The following is a 6,058-nucleotide window of genomic DNA, read 5'->3' as shown; positions in this document are numbered from 1 at the left end:
CAGAATTTATGGATCTAGTTTTCAACTTCGTATGATGTTTCTATGATTTTTCCAAAACAGTGCAGAAAGGTTAAAGTTAGTTAACAGCATATAAATATCATAACACCTTGTATTATGTTGAGCAAAGTGTATAATCATAAGTTCTAATTATTGAATGTGTTTCCTTGTTAGTTTATCATCATAAACTGAAACTAAGTCATTCATGATAAGATTATTCATTCATTTAGAACACGTATATTAAACTATAAAAAGCATAGTTTAATGGATTCATAACACTAATGCATTTCCATAAAAGAGTTATTACATATTACAAACGTTTTAGATAAACTATAATAGGTATAGTTTATGATACATTACATAAAACACTCGTACAAAAAGGGTACATTCATACAGAAAAGGGTTACACTCACACACATTACACGTAAACTTGTTAGCCTAAATTGTGAGACAATCTCTTTCCGTACGTCCGAGTGCGGAATATAATTCCTGGTAGTTATAATCAGAGTCTCCTGGAGGGAGAACATGATACTTGTATATAGATCTATATTGGGTTTGACACCCCACACCTTGCTGTTAGCTACAGTGGGACATGCAGGTCCACGGGTGACAAATGTCATTTCAGTTTTGCGACGCTTGAGAAACGTCGTGGCAGGTTCCTTCAGTCATAGTATGATTATAGCGACTCACATAGGGAGATAACCATACATAAAGTTTACGGGATTTTATAAAACCTAAATAGGTTTTATGTTGATTTAAATTCACTTTTTATATCAATTTAAACTCATAGCATCTCCACTAAGTAAGAAAGATTACTTATACATTTTGGCCTTTGGTTATAAGGCTACATTACACAGATTTTAAGGAAAATATCGGATTTTTCTGAAACAAACGCGACAATTACATGAGAAAGACTTTAATTAGGTTTTATAGCAAAAACTTATGAACTCACCAACCTTTGTGTTGACACTTTTTCAAACAACTTGTATTCTCAGGGAATCACTAAACAGGTAACCAAGTGCTTTTGAGGATGGGACGTTAAGGCGTCAAACTTTTCATATTTTGTCAACATATTGTAATTGATTTTGAAACATGTAATTCATACAAGTGATGTAACTTTTTCAATTATATATATGTTGGTTGTATTTGCTTAAATTACTATTGAAATTGTGGTTATGATACTATACATGAAGTCATCCACCCCCAGACGTTTCCGCCATCCTTGGTTTGGGGGTGTGATAGAATTGTATCAGAGCACGGTTTATAGTGAATTAAGTATGTCAAACCACATAAGATATACAAACTATAAACACATTTGGGACTAAAAGTCTCTGATTCTTAAAACATTTTAACGAGTTGTACTTTTAGAAAACAAGTACTTTCTTGTTTTAAAGTATACCTACATGCATTATATACTCGCGTAGTGTCATAACTAAGGAGAACATAAATTGAAAGAGGAGGAGTTGAACATTACTAGTACGCCTTAGCATGTGTAATCAGTTCTGGGAAGGATATAGCCCGATCAACTATATCCGTTCGAGAAGTAACTTACGCATACTGGGAAAATTCATAATGGGCGACAAATCTAATAAGCTAACTACACTCTACAAAGAACACGCTAATAACCAAATATAAACATTTAAAAATACTATAGGAGTATTTGTACGTTTCTATAGCGCCATGTTATTATTTTCCGATATGTGCTTCTTAACCCCCCCCCCCCTCCCGTTTCTCGTGCAAACGACATGGCAGGATTTCACATACCCGGGGACCCGTACTTTCCCAATCAGGGAGACGCGGGGGGGATTGATGATGAGCCTGAGCAACAAATCAAGGAGGATCCGAGGAGGATCCCGAAGAGGATCCCGAAGAGAATCCTGAAGAGGAACCAGAGGAGGAAGACGAAGAACAAGAAGAAGATGAGGAAGACGAAGAAGAAGAAGAAGAGGAAGACGATGATATAGTCATGGTTGGGAATGAAATGGAGGAACGACGAGAGGTATTCAACCCTCCTTACATCGCGAGAGTACCCGCACACCGTTATGGATAAAACAGACCTGAACCCCCTTGGGTAACGACGATCGAAAGGTGGAGCCGACAACAACGCCAGCGGTCACCATACGGCGACCAACAAGGTTATTATGATCTCATCCATGGTGGACCGACTGACAGAGCCCTCCCCGTCATGAACCAACGAATAGCAAGTATGGATGATCGTGGTAGGACAACGACCGATCGGGTCAGGGAACTAAGCGCCATCGTACAGTCTACCACTGATCGTACCAGAGATCTGGAACGAGACTCCCACTACAGAGACCAACTCATTCAAGACCTTCTCGCTGCTCGAGCAGAAACAAGAGAGTATCGGGAAAGATACATGGCACTCGAAGAGAGAATGGTCGCAGCCGAACGGAGATTGGCAGAACTACAGGGCGCATCAACATCATCTCAGGCTCCGTCAGAGAAGGGTTGTCATGATTAGAACTCGTTACTATTCTCACATCTTGGTAGTAAAAGTTTATGAGTACACGTTGGTGCTACTCTCTGTATGTAGGTTGACCCTGCGAATAAGTGATTACACTATTCAAAGGGATTTTGTAGTGTCAAATCTATCTTTTGTAACGATGTAATGTAGACCCTTATGTGGTCAAATTTTCCTCTAAACATTATGTACTAAAAGTTTATCAATGAATTTGGCATGCATTTTATTTATTGAGTGTTTGCCACTAGACTTCATAACCTGATCGCACAAACAGTTTACGAATAATAAAGTTTTGATAAAATACAAGAGAGATGAAACAAGTAACACTCGACTCGTTATCACTATTGAAGTCTTACCGACTGGTCAATTTTTTTTTATTATGACAGAAGCATGCCACCAAGGAAAAGACCAAGACCTTCTGGCAACACAGTGTCGCCTCCACCACCACCTTCACAGTTTGATCCTGCGATGTTTCAGGCTGCAGTAACGGCAGCCATGGCAGCAGCAATGTCGCAAATGGGTACAAATGGTTCTGGCGATTCTGGATCCGGAGCTACCAATTCAATTCATGGGGACAGCACGGGGCGTACGAGGGAGTGCTCTTACAAAGACTTCACGAATGGCAAGCCCGACCCTTTCAATGGAAGCGGGGGCGTCATCACACTGGTGCAATGGTTCGAAAGGACCGAGGCAGTTTTCGAAATCTGTGCTTGTCCCGAAGCGAGTAAGGTCAAGTATGCAACATTCACTTTCACCGGAAAAGCACTTACTTGGTGGAATGGCCGAGTTAAATCACTTACTCCTGCAGTAGCTAACGCTATAATCTGGGAGGATTTGAAAGCTTTGATGTTAAAGGAGTATTGCCCGAGGGGCGAAATACAAAAACTTGAAGAGGAACTTTGGAACCTCAGAATGTCAGGCACTGACCTTGAAACTTATACTGCCCGTTTCAATGACCTATCACTCCTCTGTCCAACAATGGTCACTCCAGAGGAGAAAAAGGTGGAGCGATACCTCTGGGGGCTGTCATCCCAGATTCAAGATAGTGTATTGGCCTCGAAACCCACTACCTTTGAGAGTGCCAAGGAATTGGCACAACAACTTATAGATCACAGGGCTAGCCGTGGTACGGTGGTAGCCACCACCGACCGAACAAAAGGAGGGAACAACAAGAGGAAGTTCTGGAGCAATAAAAAGAAACAACCGACGCAGGACCCTGCCAAGAAGCAACAGACAGTTGCTATACGTACTGCCAGCACTGCTACCTCGCCGACACCACCAAAGCAATATGCATGGAGTCTCCCTAAGTGCAACAAGTGCAACTACCACCACAATGGTGCTTGTCGGGAAATGCACTGCAGAAACTGTGACAGAAAAGGGCACACTGCTCATTTCTGTAAAGCACCAGCACGACCGGTCAACCAAGCTGCCAATGCAGGGGCAAGCCAAACCTGCTATGGATGTGGTGAAACAGGACACTTCAGGAGAAGCTGCCCCAAGGCGCAAGCCCCTAATGTTGGGGGTATAGGAAGAGTCCTAACTTTAGGGCATGGAGAAGCAGTCAAGGACCCCTCTGTGGTTACTGGTACGTTCCTCCTCAATAACTCTTATGCATGCGTACTTTTCGATAGTGGGGCAGAAAGAAGTTTCGTAAGTCACCAATTCAAATATATACTTAAGCAAAATTCCCAGCCACTAGAAGATTCTTACATCGTAGAAATGGAAAATGGAAGGTTGAGCGCGCTAGCGATATTTACATAGGGTGTACTCTCACTCTAGATAACCATTCATTCAAAATTGACCTTATGCCGGTCACCATAAAAAGTTTCGATGTAATCATTGGTATGGATTGGTTAAGCCCTCATCGTGCCGACATTTTATGTTACGAAAGGGTCGTCCGCCTCAATCTGCCGAATGGCAACATCCTCACCGTTTATGGAAATAAACCTAGTGCGAACCTACAAATCATCTCTTGTGTTAAAACCCAAAAGTACCTCCGAAAGCAATACCATGCATTCTTAGCCCACATCGTAGACAAGAAACAAGAGGGGAAGGACATCAAAGAAATTCCAGAAGTATGCAACTTCCCTGATGTATTCCCAGACGATCTGCTAGGTGTACCACTTACACGACAAGTCGAATTCCGAATCGACTTAATTCTTGGAGCAACCCCCGTTGCCAAAGCTCCATACCGCCTAGCACCGGCAGAGATGCAAGAACTGTCCAGCCAGTTGAATGAACTGTTGAGCAAAGGGTTCATCAGACCGAGCTTTTCGCCTTGGGGAGCACCAGTTCTATTTGTGAAAAAGAAGGATGGATCCTTTCGCATGTGCATCGATTACAGGGAGTTAAACAAACTCACCATCAAAAATTGATACCCCCTACCCCGAATCGACGACCTTTTTGACCAACTTCAGGGAGCGAGCTACTTTTCAAAAATCGACTTGAGGTCGGGTTACCATCAATTGCAAGTTCAAGAGGAGGACATCCCCAAGACGGCATTCAGAACTCGCTATGGACACTACGAATTTGTAGTGATGCCATTCGGATTAACAAACGCACCTGCGGTGTTCATGGATTTGATGAACCGAGTGTGTCGACCCTTCTTAGATAAATTTGTCATCGTGTTCATCGACGATATCTTGGTCTACTCGAGAAGCGAAGAAGAGCACAAACAACACCTACGACTAGTTCTGGAGATTTTAAGAGCTGAGAAGCTTTATGCCAAGTTCTCAAAGTGTGAATTTTGGCTCCGAGAAGTAGGATTCCTTGGCCACATAGTAAGCAAGAAAGGAATACATGTGGATCCCACAAAGATCAAAGCAATTGAAGATTGGTTAGCACCTACAACGTCGATAGAAATCCGACAAATTTTGGGGCTCGCAGGCTACTATCGAAGATTCATACAAAACTTCTCCAAGATCGCTAAGCCCCTCATCACCTTGACTCAGAAAGGCGTGGTGTTCAAATGGGAAGATAAACAAGAAGCCGCCTTCTAAACACTAAAGCAAGCCCTATGCAACGCACCAATCTTGTCTCTTCCAAAAGGAACCGATGATTTTGTGGTATATTGCGATGCTTCGAATCAAGGCCTCGGCTGTGTGCTCATGCAAAGGGGAAAGGTTATCGCTTACGCATCAAGGCAACTTAAGACCCATGAAGTGAACTATACCACCCACGACCTCGAATTGGGAGCGGTAGTGTTCGCCTTGAAAATCTGGAGACACTACCTCTACAACACAAAGTGCACCATCTTCACCGATCACAAAAGTCTTCAGCATATCCTCAATCAAAAAGAGCTCAACATGCGACAAAGAAGATGGGTAGAGCTACTAAACGATTACGAATGCGAAATCCGTTATCATCCGGGAAAGGCTAATGTTGTAGCTGATGCCCTAAGTAGAAAAGAATACTCGGGTCACCGGGTGAAGGCACTAACGATGACAATTCATTCCCACCTATTCACAAAAATCAAGGAAGCTCAACGTAAGCCTTGAGACCCGAAAATGTGATAGGTGAGGCATTGGGAGGAATGGATAAAAACCTTGAAGTCAAGGAGGACGGAGCTCGATACCTCAT

This window comes from Lactuca saligna, chromosome 2 (genome assembly GCF_052625555.1).
Source record: "Lactuca saligna cultivar CGN05327 chromosome 2, ASM5262555v1, whole genome shotgun sequence".
NCBI lineage: Eukaryota > Viridiplantae > Streptophyta > Magnoliopsida > Asterales > Asteraceae > Lactuca > Lactuca saligna.
The sequence above is the reverse complement of the archived record's forward strand: the minus strand, read 5'-3'. Positions refer to the sequence as shown.